This window comes from Manis pentadactyla, chromosome 9, assembly GCF_030020395.1.
Source record: "Manis pentadactyla isolate mManPen7 chromosome 9, mManPen7.hap1, whole genome shotgun sequence".
NCBI lineage: Eukaryota > Metazoa > Chordata > Mammalia > Pholidota > Manidae > Manis > Manis pentadactyla.
Window position 1 is genome coordinate 14697565 of NC_080027.1, and position 19749 is coordinate 14717313.

General features: G+C 42.7%; 10 non-coding genes and 1 pseudogene across 10 annotated transcripts; 9 read left to right on the forward strand and 2 right to left on the reverse strand.

The window, feature by feature from the left end:
• Positions 1–4697: 4697 nt before the first annotated feature.
• LOC130685047 (U2 spliceosomal RNA) lies at positions 4698–4881 on the reverse strand. The gene has a single exon (XR_008999481.1). It is a non-coding gene; the product is annotated as a U2 spliceosomal RNA (small nuclear RNA).
• A 6223-nt stretch (positions 4882–11104) lies between these two features.
• On the forward strand, positions 11105–11179 carry LOC118935150 (small nucleolar RNA SNORD26). Its single transcript, XR_005033698.1, has one exon. It is a non-coding gene; the product is annotated as a small nucleolar RNA SNORD26 (small nucleolar RNA).
• A 266-nt stretch (positions 11180–11445) lies between these two features.
• Positions 11446–11516, forward strand: LOC118935206 (small nucleolar RNA SNORD27). The gene has a single exon (XR_005033718.1). It is a non-coding gene; the product is annotated as a small nucleolar RNA SNORD27 (small nucleolar RNA).
• Positions 11517–11801: 285 nt separating this feature from the next.
• Positions 11802–11877, forward strand: LOC118935203 (small nucleolar RNA SNORD28). Its single transcript, XR_005033717.1, has one exon. It is a non-coding gene; the product is annotated as a small nucleolar RNA SNORD28 (small nucleolar RNA).
• A 426-nt stretch (positions 11878–12303) lies between these two features.
• On the forward strand, positions 12304–12430 carry LOC118935177 (small nucleolar RNA SNORD22). Its single transcript, XR_005033707.1, has one exon. It is a non-coding gene; the product is annotated as a small nucleolar RNA SNORD22 (small nucleolar RNA).
• Positions 12431–12634: 204 nt separating this feature from the next.
• LOC118935199 (small nucleolar RNA SNORD29) lies at positions 12635–12700 on the forward strand. The gene has a single exon (XR_005033711.1). It is a non-coding gene; the product is annotated as a small nucleolar RNA SNORD29 (small nucleolar RNA).
• A 163-nt stretch (positions 12701–12863) lies between these two features.
• Positions 12864–12934, forward strand: LOC118935156 (small nucleolar RNA SNORD30). Its single transcript, XR_005033699.1, has one exon. It is a non-coding gene; the product is annotated as a small nucleolar RNA SNORD30 (small nucleolar RNA).
• Positions 12935–13169: 235 nt separating this feature from the next.
• Positions 13170–13238, forward strand: LOC118935161 (small nucleolar RNA SNORD31). The gene has a single exon (XR_005033701.1). It is a non-coding gene; the product is annotated as a small nucleolar RNA SNORD31 (small nucleolar RNA).
• A 282-nt stretch (positions 13239–13520) lies between these two features.
• LOC118935169 (small nucleolar RNA SNORD22) lies at positions 13521–13646 on the forward strand. Its single transcript, XR_005033703.1, has one exon. It is a non-coding gene; the product is annotated as a small nucleolar RNA SNORD22 (small nucleolar RNA).
• Positions 13647–18228: 4582 nt separating this feature from the next.
• Positions 18229–18328, reverse strand: LOC118935192 (U6 spliceosomal RNA; annotated as a pseudogene).
• A 1115-nt stretch (positions 18329–19443) lies between these two features.
• On the forward strand, positions 19444–19634 carry LOC118935146 (U2 spliceosomal RNA). Its single transcript, XR_005033693.2, has one exon. It is a non-coding gene; the product is annotated as a U2 spliceosomal RNA (small nuclear RNA).
• Positions 19635–19749: the final 115 nt, after the last annotated feature.

Below are 19749 nucleotides of genomic sequence, written 5' to 3' on the forward strand. Positions count from 1 at the left end.
TGCCATATAGCAGGTTTCTTTAAAATAGTAATACCACATCAGTAATTTACAGAACAGTTTTACATGTAATTAACATTTGATTTGGGGAAAAAATTGAAACCTAAATGTTTTCTCTATATGTGGAAAATAAAAAATTCTGTACAGAAAAATCAAGCTGAATTACAAATTATTAGAGTAAATTATTTCAACAAAATACTAAACACAAAACAACATACAAAACTATTCTGTATACCAGTAGCAAATAACTAGAAAGCTTTTTTCCTGAGTTGCCATTTACACTAGCAACAAAAACTGAGACCTGAGATTAAATCTAACACTACACAGGTAACTTCTTTATGAAGAAAAGGATAATATTCTACAGAAATACATTCACACAAAAAATACTGAGTATCCTGTCATGTGCCAGGCACTGTTCTGTGAGCTGGGGATATAGCAAGACAAGAGTCCCTGCTTTCATGAAGCTTATTTCCACCCAGTGGGAGAGAAACAATAAAAAAATACTCAAACACACATAATATGTCAAATGATTACAAGTGCTATGAAAAGACAGATGACAGATGCAATGAAAAGCCCTTATTCAGTGAAGGTATCTTTGATGAGGTGACATTTGAGCAGAGATCAAAGGAGGTGAGGGAATAAAGGAGCTTTCTAAAATAAAATTTTTTAGGTGAGAGAATTGCAAGCATAAAGGAGAAATGCTACATATTCATGACTAGGAAAATTTGATGTCATAAAGAAATCAATGCTCCAAAACAATCTGTAAATCCATTACAATTTCAATACAAATCATAGTATCTGTTCTTGGGAACTTTATGATTGTACAATTCATGTGCAAGAGCAAAGGGTCAAGAATAGTAAGAAAGATATTTTGTAAGGCAAATCCTACCACATTCAAGCATGTTTTATTTATAAAGTAATAATCATAGCATGCTAAAGGCATGGGGATGAGCGAATGGGCCAGGAGAACATAGAATAAGACTTAAAGTAACTCATGCATATTTGAAATCTTAATATATGCAGAAGTAATGTTATAATCAGCAGAAGGATTAACTATTCACCAAATGATGTTAGAGAAAAATAAAATTACATCACTACTTAACACCAAACACAAAAACACATTCTAAGTGATTAAAAGACCTCAATATGAAAGGCAAATATTTAATATTTTTGGAATAAGAATATCTTTCTGACTTTAAGGTAAGGAAGAAGTTTTTAAACAAGACACAAAAGCACAAACCACTAAGAAAAGAATTGACAAATTCGACATTAAAAGAAATTTTGTGCATCAGAGACCATAGCATACTAAAAAGAGAAGCTACAAATGGAAGATACAGTTTCTGAAACTATTATTAGCCAAAAATAGCATCATATATAAAACATATAAAGTATAACTAAAAATCAGTAAGGAAAAGACCAACAAGCCAGCAGGAAAAAAATGTATAGCATATAAACAGTTCATACCACTGAACACACAAAAGAATAGCCAGTGAACTCTTGAGAGATTACATAACTTCATTAATAATCAGAAAAATGCAAATTAAAATTACAACAAAATATAATTTCATGTTCTATCAGATTGGCAATATTAAAGCATCTGACTGAACCAGGTGATGACAGGGATTCGAAACTGCACAAGTGGCAACATTAACTGGTACAATTACTGTAGGTGAGCAATTTGCAACAGCCTAGAATTGAAAATACTCATAGCTATTACCCAGCAATGTCATTCCTAGATTCCCACCTCAGAGAAACTCTCACACATGTGCACAAAGCAACATACAAAAGATTTCCCTGCAGCATGGATTATAGTAGTAAAAATGAGGTAATCTGAAAAAGGGTCTAACACTGGGGGACAAAATTAGTTTGTAGAAAATTTCTAAATAGAATACTACAAATGACTAAATCTTCAGAAACCAGGACACAAAAGACAGGCAAAATATGTCAAAGATATAATGTTACAAAGAAAAAGGAGGAAATAGCAGGTTCAACTTAAAATTTTCTTCCAAAAACCAAAAGACATAGTGGAATGCCAACAGTCTGCATTTTAACTGACATCTATCCTAAAAGGGAGAACCAAAAAATTCATGGGGGTACCACGAATCAGGTGGGTTTGCAGAATGGATGGAACCTCTCTTCAATCTCCCTGTTCCAAAAATCCACTTGATAACATATTCTCAAGTAGAGGATTTATGAGATATTAAACAATAAAAAAATACTACACTTAATCTTGGACCAAAAAAAAAAACCAACCTACCAAGATTCCCATCAGGCCTTGCCTCCCAAACTTTCTCTCAAGCCCACAAAAGCAGCCTTAAAGCTGGTCCTTATAAAATTCCGTAATTACTCTCCCAATAACTAGTCTAATCCTTCCCTAGGAAAGCGTCCCAGTGGTACATTCCTCCACAGTCCAGGAAGTAAGGAAATTCTGTTTCAAACTGAATTTTTGCCACAGAGCTGTCCTACTGCCAGCTCCCCAAGAGCAGTGCTCATTTGCATATCTGCACTCCTCTTGGGGGAGAGCTAGGGCCACTCCCTGAGCAAAATGAGTAAAGGCAGCTTCCGCCGTCCAGAGACTCCTGTGGGAAGAAGCTTGTCTATAGTTCAAAAGCATTTCTCTTAACAACTTCTTCTGGAGCTTACTTCATAGCAGGGCAGACAATCAATGAATTAGTGACATGCCTCGTTCTGCGTGATGGGGATAAAATAACAAATTACACGGACAAGATTTCTGACCTCACGGACTTTACGCAGGTAAAGAGTCAAGTAGGGCATAGAAGGAATGGAGTGGCAGTGGCACTGAAACTGGAAAAGGAAACTGGGCCTTGTTGGCTCTGTCAGCAGGCACAGACTTTAACCTAAAAGCAAAGGAGAAGCACTGCGGATTTTGAGCTCAGATCAGATTTTTTTATTTACAAGATCACTCTGGCTACAATGTAGAGAATGGATCAGAAGTGGGCAAGTCAGAGCCACGGAACCAGGTTAGGAATCTGTAGCAGAAATCCAGGCTGAATGGCTTGAACTCAGGTACTGAGAAAGTCTAGAGCAGCCGCTGACGTCTGGAAGCTGACCTGGCCCTCACACTGGAGATCGCTGGATGAGAATCCATTGGCTTGAGGGAACTTCCTTGGGATCCAGGATTTAACACTCTGGCAGGGATCCCAGGGAATGAGGCAAAATCACAGCTATGGTGGCTCATAGAAGCCTGGAGGAAGCAATGGCCCATGCTAAGTGAAACAGATACACCTGATTTGCCCTAGTAGCTAGGAGAAGTAGGGATATAGAGGCTGAAGAAAGTGGGCATGCTGGAATGGAAATATTATGTAAGGCCAGAAGACCCTCCAGAGATTTGTGTTCCAAGAAAGGGCCCAGAGGACACAATATTCACCAAGGCCATGAGGAATGCTATTGAGTGGGACTTGAGCATCAGTAAGGTCAGTGGCAGCCCTCCTCTGCAGGCCAGAGCTGACAACAGAAGAGGCAAACACAGAACTGAGCTTCTACCCCCATCAAGCAATAGAAACCAGGTATAAAGGAGGCACTGCTTCACTGTCAGAAACCAGAAAGCTGTAATTACCGTAAGACAGGCAAGATCAGAGGGGTAGTCATGGGGCCCTGACCCATGGAGAGTTGTGACATATCAGAAAACGGTATCCATAGAGGGTAAAATAAATGGGAAGCCAACAAGGATACCGCTGTACATCTACAACCCAAAAAGAACAAGAATAAAGGAGCAGGCTAAGGGCACTCACTATAAGCGAGTCAAAGTCACCTCAGTTCCTGGACTTGAGCCAATTTTCATGTCCAAAATTCAGTTCCTGAAGAGGTAACCAAGTTCCTAGGGAAAAGATCCTGAACTGAGTTCCCCCAGTTATGTCAGATCTGCATCCATTCTAAATTGGCCCTATCGAGCCAAAAAGACGAGCCCAGCAGTAGTCTTTGAAAAGACAGAAATGGTACCTCCAGGATCAAGGGTAAGTGGGACGAGAGGACCCAAGCAAATTCCATGAGCAGGTAGCCCTGAGCCCTGTGTTACCCACCACACTTGTAAAAGCACAGCTCCCTGATACAAAAGACCTGGTGGTCAAATAGGGGACTGTGCACAAAACATGAACATTTCTACATCAAGTGTAAACGGCCACCAAAAGGTATCCACCATGAAGGCAGGGCTGAACAACCAAACACAAAGTGACTTGGCCTCCTTCGGGGAGCAGAAGGTGAACCCAGGATTCAAATCCAGACAGACTGGCTGTAGCCACTCTCTTAATCGGCAAAATGACTTACATTACAAAGAAAATATTTGAACTCCTGTTTATATCTCATCCTTTAAAAAAAGTCTACCTTCTCAAATAATTAATAATGTACATAGAGCATAATTTACACACACAAAAATCTGCATATATTAGGTTGTTCTAGGTTTTTTCTCAACAGATAGGGGGCATAATCAAAAATGTTTTGTGACCACCACTCCATTCTGCCACTATATGAACAGTTACTAATCACTGGTTGCTGAAAGAAGACACGTTAGCCTAGTTCTGAACTAATTCATATAGTTTGAATTATCTCTTACAATTTCATAACCAAATCCTTTACTAATCAATCCAGTTGTCATAATTTATCATGTTCATTTGTCTAAAGAAGACATAACTGCACCAAAGTTCTAGCTAACAAATTTCTTGTTTAACAACTAGATATCCCCAAAGGGATACACTATTCCTAGAAGTACTGCAATACAGGTTGATACATGGAGAAGCAAGCTCCTATTCTATCTCCCTGCTCCAAGAATCAATGTCATACATTGTCCCCAGATAAAGGACGTATCAGATATTAAACTGGTAAGAACAGATACTACACCTGATCTTAGCCAAAAGGCCGAGAATGGATACTATGTCAGCTCCCCATCATCCCCTCCTGTGCCAAAGTTCTCACTCCGGTACACAAACAGTGTAAGCCAGTCCTTACAATCTTCAACACCCTCATCTCCTCAGAGACCAGGCTAATCCTCCCCAGTGTCATACTCCCCTACAATCCAAGAAATTGTTACCAAATTGGATCTTTTTCTCCGCTGAGGTGACTGTCTTGTCTCCCAGTTCCCGGCAAAGCAGTGGTTATTTTGCACATCCTCTTCCTCCTCCTCCATTAAGTGAGGCAATGCCTCCTGCTGCCAGGAGGGGGCAGGGTTGCTCCCTGAGCAAACTCGCCAAACCTCTCTACGCAGGGCAATTGGTTAAGCAGGGTGGGTAGTCAATGCACTGGGAGCTAAAAAGAGATCATCAAAAATTTATGGAGTTGTACACCTGAAATTAATTTAATATTGTATGTTAACTATACTTCAATTAAAAATATAAATAACACTTCAAAAATGTTTTATAAAGATAAGCTAATATATATTGAGTCCTGTTTTGTCTTGATTTCTGCTAGGCAATAGGGATACAATAATGATTTACACACAGACGATCTTGAACCTCAGGGAGTTTCTGTTGGGTGAGTCAGACTTAGGAGGGAATGGTGGTAAGGAAACTGACAAAGGAAGCAGGGGTCCTAACAGCAGTATTGATGGTCTGGTCTTGAGCCTAAAGACATGGAAGGACGGACGCCTAAGGATTCAGAGCTGAAAAGTAAGACTTGACAATTCTTTTATTTGGAAAGATCACTATGGCTGCAAGGTGGAGAATGGATTTGAAAGGACAAAACCAGAACCAGGGAGCCACATTAAGTCTGTTGTAAAAACTTCAGGGTGAATGGCCTGAATTCGGGTAGTGGCAGTGGGGAGCCTGGACACTTGGACAAGTGGGTGAAATACGAGGACGAGGTTGAATTCTGTTTGGGCAAAGTTGAGAAGTTTATGGACCATCCAAGTGACAACATTCATTCAGAAGGCAACTGGATGTATACCTACCTCTGCAGCTCAGGAAAAAAGATCCTAGGCTGGAGTTACAGTCATATAACTATAACATAATGGCAGTCATTAAAATCATGGGGCCAGAAAGGTGGCCCAGAGAGTGAGAAAACAGCTGGGCCCATCACACAACTGGTGGACCATTAATAGTTAAGGAATGGACCAGAAGGTATAGCTTAAAGGATCACTAAGAAGTTATCAGAAATGTAAGAGGAACACTAGGAGAGGGTGGTGTTCTACACACTGTGGGAACAGAATGTTCTTAAGAAATAGGAAATGGGTTAACAGGATAAGCTACTGCTGAGGAATCAAAGAGGATGACTGAAAATGTCCTGAGAAAATAGTGGATTGCATTTTATAGTGCTTCTTAAACCTTACTGTGCATACAAATAATCTGGGGATCTTGTTAAAATGCAAATTCGAATTCATTTGGTCGAGATTCAGTAATTCTAACAGGTTCCCAGGCCATGCAAGTGTAGGCAGTTCTTTAAAAGTTGAAAACGTTTTCTGGAAAAAGGAGGCAAGTTGTGATGGCTGCAAGGGGCATGGTGTTAAAATAGGGCTTGCACACTATCAAAAACCTCCAATTCTGGAGCCAGACTTCCTGAGCTCAAATCCTCACTCTCACTAAGTATTTCCTGGAATGAAGAAATGAATGGACCAATGACAGGCAGTGTACCCCACGGATTGCCAAAGTTGACTGTTATTTAAAAAAAAATTAAAACATGACTCATGAAAATGAAAACTGAACACATGTCAAAGATTTTATTATTTGTTAATTAGTGAGCAAACAAATAAGACTTAACTTACTGGTTCAAAAGGAGTATAGAGTCCGTTAGTCAGGAATGCTGCGAATTTGTTAATAGGCAGATATAAAACTGGCTACTGTCACATAAGGCAATCTCAGAGTTGTAAAATAGCCAAACTCGTAGTAAACTGAAGTCAAATAAAGGTACGTACCCCCTAGAAAATCAGATAATCCCCAGGCTGGGCTGGCCTGCTTCATACCATCAAAAGAACACCTAGTAATTACTTTACATTTCCAAGTTTTGGGTAATTTTTAACAGGGTCAAAAGTAGAGACTGGATTTGAATAACAGCTCTGTGACACTAGCTATGCATCCTTAACCTAATGCTCAGTTTTCTTATCTGTACAATGGGAATGGTAACAATAAAAACAACTATTTGTGAACTGAGTTGATACATATAAAGCAGTACAGTGCCTGGAAAGTGCTACAGAAAGCACTAAATAGATGTTATACACAGTAACGTTCAGCAATGTTTCACCTTTTTTCATTTCTCATTACTGACACCCCAGCCTTTCTGTACCAGTCAATCAAATATATTTACACACACACACACACACACATTTCATGTGACTACTAATGAAACTTGTGGAACATCCCTTTTCTACTTTAGTCAAAGGAAAAAAATGTTCAACATTGACTCATTCCATGGATAAAGAAACTTGTATCATTTCTACCCAACTTCAAGACTTACCTAGAATCTCCACAATTCTGTTTTAAAAATCCCAACTGCAACCTGTAATTTTACCAGCAAATCAGTAAGCAGAGTCCAGCGCTCTGGCCCTTCTGCCTGGAACTACCCAGGTGGCTCTCTCCTCCCTTTACTTCAGAGTTCTGCACAAATGTCAGCCTTGTCAGAAAGGCCTTCTAAGTCTGAGTGAAATGACAATTCCTCCCCTTGGACCTAGCCCTCTCTCTCCTTCCCTGGTTGACTTTTACCATAGCATTCAACTCCACTTGACACACTATTTATGTATTTCCCTGTGTCTGTCCACCAGAAAATAAACTCCAAAGGCATATCTGTTTCCTGTTGTTTTTCCCATGCCTAGTAGGTGCTCAACAAATAAATAATAGTAGAATAAATGTTAAATGAAAGGAGATCTTGCGATCTTCAACCACCAAGAACATTGACTTTTTTGGTGCTTATTCCCTTTGTAGCTTCCAAAAAGAGCATCCAGTTTTTGACATTCCCCCTTTCTAGTGGATTCTATGTCGCTACACAAGAGGTTGCAAAGCTACTGTCATGGGCTAGGCCAATTTAATTGAATTATACAATGTGTCTGAAACCTTTAAGTTAGATGTCAACAGTTAAAATGGGCAAATTAATATACAATTCTGGATTTCTGTATTCTCTTGGTCAAATTTTTCACAGAGACAATATTCTAGCAAGGCAACCATCACCTGGAGCTAAGAAATGGCTGTCTAGTTTGCCAGTCCCCATCCCTTTCATATTACTTACCTTTCTGAAAGTTTGTGAGTTGGAGAACCCTGACTTAAATCTCCTTTTTATTTCCACTGACATTACAGTTGTTAGTACAGAATCCACTCACCTGTTGCCTAACTACTGTGACAATCTAATGAATGTCATTATCCCCATCTTACCCCTCAATTTCTTGTCACCTCCCTGCTCAAAAAATTGTTTTTTTCTCCCCATCTACAATTAAAGTTGGTTAACTTTGCATTCCAGGCCCTTCTCATCTGGCCTTTGCCATAAATCTTTTCCAGTTTTCTATTCTAGATTCCCCTTTAGCCCATCTTTCATGAATTATATCCATATACTTCCTTTTCCAGTCTCTCTAACTGGAATTCCCTCCCCCATGCCCTTCTGTTTTACTGCTCTTCAAGGCCCAGGCATCCCATAATTCCCATTCCCACACATATAGCCCTACCCTATCTGCCTATTCTGAACCTTCTGTATTTTCCATAATTTATCTGTTCCATTTTCTATGCATTTTGTTGCAACTTTTCAATCATGTACTTGAACAAGCAAATAATTACTGAATAAATTTATTCCAGGACATAATAAATTTTTTCCAACTGGGATTCTCTCAGACTTCTATACAGTGTTGTTATTTTACCATGGGACATGCCTGGAGACAACATACCCCTGAAGGAATGAAAATTGGTTATGGGCAGGGAGAGGGGAAAGAAAAATCTTAGATATTAAAGATTTCTGTACATAAGCAGAAATACAGTATATCAGTGGTATTAAAATTTCACAGGGGGGCAGTGAGTTTAAGAGAGAAAAATGTCTTTTTAAGGCTCCTGGGGTAGGGGAGACAACAATTTAAAAAATGGCTGAGAAACAGTACCTGGGGATCATTCCATTTGTTTCTGGTGTATGCCTGCTCCCCAACTACCTTGAGAACAGAACCGTGTGATGACAGCAGTAAAGTGCAGCGGTTAGAAGTACAGGATCTAGAATCAGACTGTCTGGATCTGGCTCTGACATTTCTTAGCTGGGTAACACCAAGCAAATTACTTAACTTCTCTGGGCCTCAGGTTCTTTATGTACACTACTACCTTAATACCTTCCTCCTAGGGTTGTAGTATCAGGTGTGGTCATACAGAAGAGCACATAGTATGAGCTTAGTGTCAAGAAATACTACAAATATTCACTGCTGAGAAGTACCTGGCATTAACACTTGGGTTATCTAAAACAAAGACCTGATTTATGGTCTGTAGGGCAAAAGTTGTCAATCTACTTTAGGGGTGGACAGTTTTATGAAATTACCTTGTGCCTAGCTAATGATAAATGAAACACCCGTCCTGTCAATTTCTGTATGTACTAACTGATGAATGTAGCTACTAACATCATGGCATATTGTTTGTTAAAAAGCATATATAACCTTGGGTAAGCTCTCCTCTCCAGAATACTTTTCTTCTTCCGAAGGACTGTTTTCTGGGTAGCTGTCCTAAACCTAGGCTCAAATAAAACTCTAGTAACTCTTTTCTGGAGTTTTACCCTAGCATTTTCTTTTCGTTGACATTTGTAAATGTTCACAACACGTGCAAGTACACGAGGTGTTTACCACAGACGACTGATGGACTAATAACGATGGTGGGTCATTAACAGCCTAGAAGCGACTGGAATCACCCTGACAGGAGCTCTTTACACCTTAGGGCCCCTCATCTGTATAATGGAGGCAGTTCATGTACCTACCTCTTGGGATTCTGCAGGACTAAAGGAACCAATTCACTTAGTATACTTAAAACCGTGTTTCAAATGATAGCTAGCGTTAGCCCTTCTAGCAACCAAGCTGTTGCAAAATGCAATCAGAAAGCAGTACCAAGGTGGCCAGTCAAAAATCAAGCCCTATCAAAAGACTCAGGTGGGGCACCTACGGTCTGATTCACTTTCCCGACATAGCCCCATACAAAGGACCTCCACCCAAGCTCAGCTCGAGCCCCGGTACCTGAGTCACCCCCTGCGCCGGGACCCTGAGCACCAGGCCCGTAATGCGCGCCGGATGGCTGGTGGGGAACCAAGATGACGCCAGTGGAGTCTTCAGGAGTTTGGGGATCCATGGAGGCGTACCCTGCACGCGGGCTTGGGATGTGTGCGGGCAAGGGAGACTCGGAAAGGGTGTGGGGTCAAGCGGCCGATCGAGAAGGAGCGTCAGTGCAGATCGGCACAAAGACAGGCTTCAGTTACCTGGTCAAACAGGAGGCGCGCAGAAGAGACCTCCTCGCCGCAGCACGGAAGACGCGCATGCGCATCTTTTTGGCGCCTCAGCTCCTGGGGAAGCACACTCGTCACCCGCCTTCCTAGGCATTCTCTACCCACAACCCCGAAGGCTCGCACGCCCTCTCCTTATGCGCCTGCGCCCGACATAGTCACGCCCTCAAATCCCGTGGGCCTCTGCGAGATGGTATTTAAGTGTCTACCTGCGCGCCTTCGGCCTCATTTTTTGACGCTGCGTTTGGTAAGTATGTTGTGTGTAGTACGTGGTTTTTCCTTAAGTGACCGTGTCAGCGTGGTGCACCTGGACCCTTTCTCTGTGTTGCACCTACTGGTGTGGGCTGGAGGGGGTAAGGATTTCGCCCTCGATGCCTCGAAGCCGTAGGAAGTTCTGAATGACAAAATGGCGGCGGCGGGCCGTGTGGGCGGCCCTCTCTGTGATGAGAACCTTTTCACAGACCTGTGCTGAACCCCGTGAGGATAACGTACTCTGAAGAGACGGGCCTTAAGCCGCAGAAGTCCGACGCAGTCTCTGCCTCGGGAAACTAAGCGTTTGCAGAATGACCATTACTGATCCATGTATGTCGTCTTGCCTGCAGGGTTCTGGCGCTCGTCTGAAGGCCAGCGAGTCGGGAGGAGCCCGCTCGTTATAGAGTACGTGCTCAAGGCCATCCTTTACCACTGTTGCCCTGTTAACCGTAGGGAGGTGCTATGGGATGTGCTGCGGGGATGATAAAAATAATTGAACTCTCTCTTTCTGATGGATTAGTGGAGAAAACTTAAAATTCTGAGTAGTACCGTCCCACATCGAATGCTGGTATTTAGTTCTGAGACGTTAGGGCGCTAGTGTTAGACTGCAAGTTATAAAACTAAGTGGAGGGTGCTCTTCGTTTTTTTTTTTCCCCCAGATGTGGTTCGGGTCAAATGGATTTACAGCTTGGAGGATGGGACAAGACATCTTGTGCAAACCCAGCGTTAGAGAGGTGCCGCAGGTGGGTACGCGATGATTTGCCCAGTTACGGATGCGACTTGGTTGCTTTGGAATTGCAAATTGCCCTGGCCACTCCATGATGAATGTAAAATGACAAGCATATGACTGAGCTTGAAGTGATGTCATCTTACTACTGAGAAGTCGGTTGGGCTGTACTCAAGGGTCTTTGAATGGCTATTCTTAGGTACATACAATGCCTCCCTTTTTTGTCTCAGCATCTCATCACCAATCCAGAGGAATCCAGCTCTTCTCCAGGGTGAATACAGACAGGTAATTGTTAAAATGGGGGACTGCAGTGTCATGTCTCCAACGTTGTCTTTTTGCTCCTTCCAGCTTGTTCCTGTTGGAATGATAACCCTAGAGAGGGAGAGCAACCCAGCAGTTCAGTTAGTTCCTTTGAGAACTAACTTCCCGCCCATATGCCACTGTCAGATGATTTGAATTGATTATGCTGATCCTCTGTGAGGGACGACACTTAATAGCATGTTAGAGTTCTGATGGCAGTTTCTGCTCATTAAGAAATTTTATTCTGCCCCAATATTTTAAAATAATTATTTGTTCCACTTTTGCAGGTTGTCCTGATGACAGTGTACACATCTTTCTTAGAGTAAGTTGCTTCTCCCAATACTGATCAGTTAGCATATGTGTGAACTCATTGTCCAAAGGATGGTTTTGGCGATTTTGTTTTTTGTTCAGGGTTGGGTTTTTAGTTTTCTTCTGTTTGGCTTGGGCGTTGTTTGGTGGCTGGTTTTTCTTGTTACAAGATACTTGATTGACCCATACAGCTTTCTGGTCCCTCTTGTTTCCTTATCATTATGTTTCTTAATCTGATTTCTCCTAGATGCCCATTGATCTGCCCGGGGTTGAACTGGAAAGAGTTCACAGTGAGTACTTAAACTTTGTTGGTTATAGCTTGCCCCAGAGTCCAGTGCCAATGAAGAGAGCAAATATCCTGTCTTACCCCTGTTCTAGCCCCAGAGCCAGTAATGGTGAACCCACTGGGGCTCACTGGGAGAGAGGATGAGAACTTGTTCCATAAGGAACTGTCTGAGGTGTACAGCAAGTGCTATCTATCGGCATTATGCTTAGCTTTTCTTGACTTACCATTACCTATACTGAGAAGAATTTCAGCTGTTTTAAGTACTCAACTGAGCACATGATCCTCTCATGCAGGAGCAGCTTGTTTCTGTATGCTGACAAACTTCTGGAATTGAAAGGTTAGTTGATTCATGTCTCTGGTTTATGCCACCAAGTAGGTAGTTTCTGTGATGAATCATACTAGCTCACTATGACTTACAAATGAAAACAAGTGAACACCTGAGAAACTGGAGAAGACGAGTGGTGGGTTGCTATGTTTAAGAAGTGCTTAACACCCACAATGTTGTCTTTCCCTAGGCACCATGACCGGTCACCTGCTTGTTTGCTTAATGGTGAGTGACTTCTATATGTGGTGCATGCAGCATATTGGGTAGAAGAAATCTTAGGGCTTGTACATGATGACTTAACATTGAATCTCGTTCGGCTGATTACTTGCTGTTGAGACTCAGAAATCTGATTTTCCTGAGAATGTTGGTTTAGGTGGGAGCAGTTTTTATAATGCAGGTGGTAAACATTACTGACTCTGTCTTGTTTTTATTTCAGATCCAGCACTTTGGAGCCCAAGAATGATTTCAGGTAAATAACCTTTACAACACTGTCCTCAATTTAGTTTGGCCTGGATAGCTATGAAAAGATAATGGCTTGATCAAAGTCATCTGTCTCTGACCACTACTAAGCCACCTGTGACAAGTTCCCACTTAGCAATGATGAATTCAGTACCGCCCCAGTCTGATCACTGTGACTGAAAGGTATTTTCTGAGCTGTGAGCTTGCCTTGAAGTAGAAGGTGACAATGACAGGAAATCTTTTTGGGGTACTCATCAGGCATTAGGAAGGTTTTTTTGGACTAACTGGTGGTTTCTGTATGTGCTGAAACCTATATAGCCTATACAAATGTACCTTACCTCCAAATACCAGTGACTCCTGGGAGTGACAGAAACTTAGTTCCCAATTATTCCTTTGTAGGGAAACCAAGCCATACTTCCGGTCAGCTGCATCCTCAAGCTATGGGTGAGTAAAGTCAGATACAAGTTGACCAAGTCAAAACTTCCCGGTGAAGAAATGTTCACATGTCTTACCTCCTGTTCTAGTCCCAGAGCCTGCAAAGGCGAACCCACTGGGACTGGCTGGGGGAGGAGAGGAAAGTTTGTTCCAGAAGGAACTGTCTGAGGGATCATAAGGGTTGCTGAATATAGGAAAGGGAGGAATGAACCACTTGCTGAGAAATCCGTTGTTTTTTTTCCAGGTCTGAAGAAAGAACAAAGCATATCTAATGGGTAGGTGTCTGCTCCAATGTTGGTGCCTAGTATTTAATAAATTGACCTAGATACATAGAACTAAGTGTTCTTAGTTCTTTAATGGTAACACTTTGTAAACCTGCGTGTAGTGCATATATTGTCCATTGAGTAAGAAAACAATTCCCTTTTTGTACAGGAATCCAGCTATGCATGGATATCAAAACGTATTTTTAAGTCATTTCTTAGAAGCCTAGCTGTTCAGATTATGATATGATCATTTCAGCCTTTCTAAATAAACTGTTTTTTCCCCCTTCACTGTGAGTCATGTGTTTGAGTGGGTCTGGCTGGGCAGAAGGCAATAACCGTGGAGATCTATCTACACCCCACCTAAGGTGTTCTGCATGAAAGGTGTGCTGGGTTTGGATGACCTTCAGCTGTGCTTTAAACAGACTTGGAGAAAGGCAGTGGAAGCCAATGAGGGGTGGCAGTTAAGTATTCCTTAGACTAAATAAAGATTGGCTGTCAGATTTTGGTGGTCTGCTTCCCTTTCTGCACATGAACTTTGAACATGGTGTCTGTGGACTTTTAAGTTCCCTTATTGTGGGATTAGCCTACAACCAAATTCAGAAGTAACTGCCACAATATACTTGGTTAGGCATATGATTTCTCCATCATGGAGTCACTGATTCAATCTGGTAAAATTCACCATGTTAGCCGCCAAATGACCCAGGACTGCTTCTCTCTCCCTACACTTCAGTTGACAAGTACATGTCCTGCCTTGTGCCTGTGTACTTCGCACAGTGACCCCTGACAGCACACAGCCTGTAGTTAGAGAACAACCAGACTGGGAGACTGGCATGTAGCCCTTAGCAGGTTGGGTGGCAAGTTGCAGGGATCCATCACTGTCTTGCCCTCAGAGACATACCTCTATATTTTCAACCAAAGTATACAACACAGTGTTTGACAGTTACATTAAATCCCCACCCCCATCTAGTACAGTTACTGTCAACATAAGTGTTACAGAACCATTAGCTTTATTCATGCTGCCCTATCATCCCCATGGTCAACTTAACACTGGTTGAGGTTTTTGTACCCTTTTATCCTTCTCATCAAAAACATGGGCCACTTCACAAGTTTGCAGGTTATCCTTGTGCAGAGACCATGTTTATATCTCCACCCAATTTCAGTGTCTGTGCTGCTGAAATGAGCCCTATAAGTTACCTGAATTTACAGTCCTTTGAATTGGACTTTCCCACCTTATGACAGCACCATGTAATTTTTTTCCAGTCATTGAGCATAAACTACACTCTTGCTGATTGGTCTCAATCTACCTGCACTTCAATCTCATTGCAGTTACGTTGACTTTCAGTTCCTCCAACAAGCCTCCAGGTCTCCATTCTTCCTCTGTAATTCTTCGGGTTCTTCCATGTGGGTGACTCAGCCCTTTTCAAGTCAATGCTGAGAGGCCTACCTTAACAACTAATGATTGAGTATCCATCTCGACACATTATAGGCCATTAATAAATGAGGAAGTGGAGTTCAAGTAAGATGCGAATGGATATTTGAGAATTTACAGCCTCATCCAGATGAGTCGCCTTGCCCCACATGTAACCCAACGCAGTGTTTTCAAATGTTTACTTTTGATAATGAAGAACATGGAGGTTAAGAGCAGTGGCACTGCGTGGGAGGCAGGTGTAGGTATGTGTATGATTTGGTCAATAGTTTTTAATCTTCAGAGTGGTTATGTGGTTTCTAGTCCTGGAGGTTCAAATCTGTATGGTTAACGTGCACACTGCCCCGCCCCCTCCAAACCCCAGCAATTCCATGTAAAAGCTGGACTTTGTTGACTGCTGTTCGGTTACATTCTAGAGGAAGAGAGACAGGCAAAGTAAGACCACCAATAAATATGAAATAGACAGTGGTTCTCAAACGGGTGATTTTGCCCCCCAGGAGATATTTTAGCAACACCTGGCGACATTTTTGGTCGTCACAGCTTTGGAGTGGGGGTGGGAAGGAGTGACAGTAGTGGTACCCTACTAGCGCCTAGTGGGTAGAGGCCACGGAAGCTGCTAAGCACCTGCTCATCCTCCCCACTCCCCAATGAATTACCCAGCCCAGATGTCAAAATGTCAGTAGTGCTGAGTGTTAGTCTCTCTGAGATATACGATAAATGCTGGCAAAGTACAAGAATCTGTTTTAAAGAAGTATTCAGGGAAGGCATCTGATGAGGAAGTGGCATTTGAGCTGAGACCAGAAAGAAGATGGGGAGGTGTGGAGGCAGGAGCATCGGGGCTGAGTAAGCAGCGGATGGAATGAAATGGAGCCATTCGGTATGTGTGTGGGAGGAAAGAGCAGCAGATAGGCTGATGGAGGGGAGGTGGGGAGGTAAAGGGAGTGCGAACGATGGTCTGGTGGGACAGGTGGGGATCACTTTGGAAATCGTGAGTTTGAGATGCCTCCTTGACATCCAAGGCAAGTCAAACACAGGCGGTATGGCATAGGGTTTAGGAATGTTTGCTCCAAAGCCAGGTTGCCTGAGTTTGGAATCTGACTCTGCCACTTACTGTGTGACCTTAAGAAAATCACCAGTCCTGCTATGCCTCAGTTTCCTTATCTGTGAAAGAGGGAAGATGAATCTTCTTAACTCGTAAGGTTGTTAATACATATACAATACATATATAGCATATAACACATATAAAGCACCTGGAATGGTGCCTCACCCCACCAACTGGTCGGGCTGCAGTTCAGTCATCACCAGAAGATGGATGGGAGGGAAAACCTTCATTTCAGAAGAGTATATAAATTCACATTCTCAGTGAGCCAGGGAGCTAATACAAATTAGCAAGGAGGAATGGGTGGCTAAGAGGAGAATGGGTGCCTCTATTCCAGGAACTGCCCTACTCTAACCTGGAGTTGGCTTGAGGGAAAGTGGGCCCAGTCGAAAGTGCTGGAGCCAGTGCTCCCCTGGACAGCCCTTTAATGGGCCTCCCACAGGACCTCCAGGGCCTCCTGAACCTGCTTCTCCACGTGTGGTGGCCTTTCTTGGTGCTTGGATACCTTTAGTCAGGTGCTCCTGTCTCTTCAGCGCTGTACTTGCTAACCTGTAGGTTAATGAATGGGCTTCAGGAGGCTCTCAGAATCCTCCCAGAGATGTATGCAAAATTGTGTAAGGCAACCACACACTTATTTGCGGAGAACAACAGATTCTCTGAAGGGTTGGAGAATACCATAAAAATGTAAAACCTCTTCAAGTCAACTAGGCATTTCTTTGAGCTGCTCCATATTGTGCTGGTTTTTGTAACATCTTTTAAAAATAGCAAAAGAAATAGGAAGTCTAAAATACTCAGTTTATGGAGGAAAGTACCATCAAAAGTTAAAAGGGGGGTATAAAATGGGGTTGTGAGTCTTTGAACAATATGTGACCATTTATATGTATGTTTCATGAAAATAAAACATTAAATTGTTTAAAATATACCCACACAGAAAAAATACTCTTCCTTTGGCCTCACTGCCTGTCATCAAAACCAGTGATTTCATGTTTTGCCTAGAGAATCACAGAAACCTCCCAGTTTCTCACAACAGACTGTGATAAGGCAAGACAAATCCATGTCTGATTTTACCACTGCAGAGAGTCGGCTCAGTAATCATAAACAAATGGACAAATGGCCTTTCATGAACAAATGTATTTACAAGTTCCTGATGGGCCCTCACTATCAGCCTCCTGTACCTGTGCAGGAAGACGCAGGGGTGACAGTATATTGAGAGTGAAGGCACCACTCTCTGCTTGCCTTGCTTCTGAGGAGGAACAGGCTACTGCCAACTGTGCAGCCCCAGCTGTGAACTGCCTACCAAGGAGATCTGTGCCCTGGGGCACCTGGTGGTAACCTGGGGCAAGACAGCCACGTGGGGGACTTGCAGATTTGGGGAAAGGCTGAGATTGAAAGAAACTAAATTTGGCTTTTACCCTGGCATTTATTATTGCTGTTGTTTAAATTACCAGAGATTCAGTGCTTAACACAAGTTTATCTGACAGTTCTGGAGGGCAGATACCCAAAATGCATCTCCCTAGGCTAAAATCAAGCTGTGTTGCAGGGCTGCATTCCTTTCCAGAGGTTTTAAAGGAGAATCTGTTTCCTTGCCTGTTCATCTTCTAGAGGCCACCCACATCCCTTGGCTGATGACCCTTTTGCATCTTCAAAGCCAGCAATAGCTCTTCAAATCTTTCTCATGTCATCACTCTGACACTGAGCCTCCTGCCTCCGTCTATCCCTTATAAGAAGAACCTTCGTGATAAAAAGGGCCCACCAGACTATCCAGGATAAACTCCCCTTCTCAGAATCCTTACTTTAATTGTATGTGCAAAGTCCTTTTGCCATGTAAACCAACACATGTAGAATAAGGACAATGGACATTTTTGAGGGGGGCATTATTCTGCAAAGCACACCCCCTTAATTTGGGCCCTCCCTGGAGGCTCTGGGTTTACTTAAGGGAACCTGTAGAAATTGTTTCTGTTTATTTTTTAAATATGGAATGTTCCATTAACTGGTGTGTTATCCTTGCATACAGGCCATGCTAATTTCTGTATTGGTCCAGGTTTAGTTTATGTGCTGCAGAAGCAAATACTGCTCCTGTTTATTAGCACCAGGGACACACAAGCGCCTTGTTCTCCAAAATCACAGATTATCAGAAATTTAGCTAGTTGAAATCTTATCAGTAGAATGGAACATCCCATTCTTGGCTGAAGGATCTCAGCCAGATAGTCACTTTGATAGATAAGACACCGCCTGTTTCCAACCGAGGTATATAGAGAGAGCTTCAATAAGGGGATTTGGAACAGAACGTTCCACGTGTATATTAATATGGTTACCAAGGAAGCAAGACCTCAAATTCCTGCTCAGCCCGGACCCGACATCAGTCCCTTTCATACTGCCGGGCTTTGCTTTGAGCTTATAAAAGAACTGTATTGTTTAAATTTTAGCTACACGGTGGGCGATGGGACAGTACAAATGGCAAGTGCCGAGTGGGTTAGGTGGCTGTTACGTCAGGGGGAGGCGCAGCAGGGAGCCGGGAGGGCCCGGATGCGAGCGGCACGCCATGGTTAAGGCCAGCCCGCGCCGTCATCCGGGTGCACAGACCACCTGTTTTCACGACCACCCTATAAGTGAGGCTTATACTTCCCCCATTAAGCCGAGGAGGAGACAGGAATCCAAGCAACATGGCTAAAGTCATCCAATTAGAATTGGCGGACAGAATCCCAACTCAGTTTTTCGGACTCCCGAGCCTTTGCTCGGGATACGCCACCTCTCCAAACCGGCGTCCCGGAGAGGGCAGCCGCCTCCCACCGCACCTGCTTTAACGGACTGACGGACACCACCGCCCCACTGCCCCTAAGGAGTGCCCAAAAGCGTTCAGGCTGGGAAACTAACGCCACAGACAGGTTTGAGAGAAAGAGACTACGCAGGCATTGAAATCACCGCAAGTACGTAGACCAATCCCGAGAAGGGGAGGGCTTATGCAAAACAAACCGAGTCTGAGCTGGAAGGCGAGGCAGTAAAGAACCCTTTTTAAGTTTGATTCCAAGAATCTGTAGTTATTATCATGAAGCAAAAATAATGAGAAATTGAATTAAAGAAACATTACTATTGAATATAATCTAGTCATTATACCATAAAAGTCACCACAACTGTAAAAGGTATAGTAAGAGCAAGGCTGACCGGGAGCCAGAAACGGTGGTATCGCTTCTCGGCCTTTTGGCTAAGATCAAGTGTAGTATCTGTTCTTATCAGTTTAATATCTGATACGTCCTCTATCCGAGGACAATATATTAAATGGATTTTTGGGATTAGGAGATGGAATAGGAGCTTGCTCCGTCCACTCCACGCATCGACCTGGTATTGCAGTACTTCCAGGAACGGTGCACCCCCTCCCAGGGGGAAAATTACGGTTGAAAAATAAGCTTTAAAAAAGTGAGGTATAAATCCATACAGTGCTTGGTGTTTCAGAAAGTAATTCGCGGTAGAGAACTTATTTAATGCGTCGC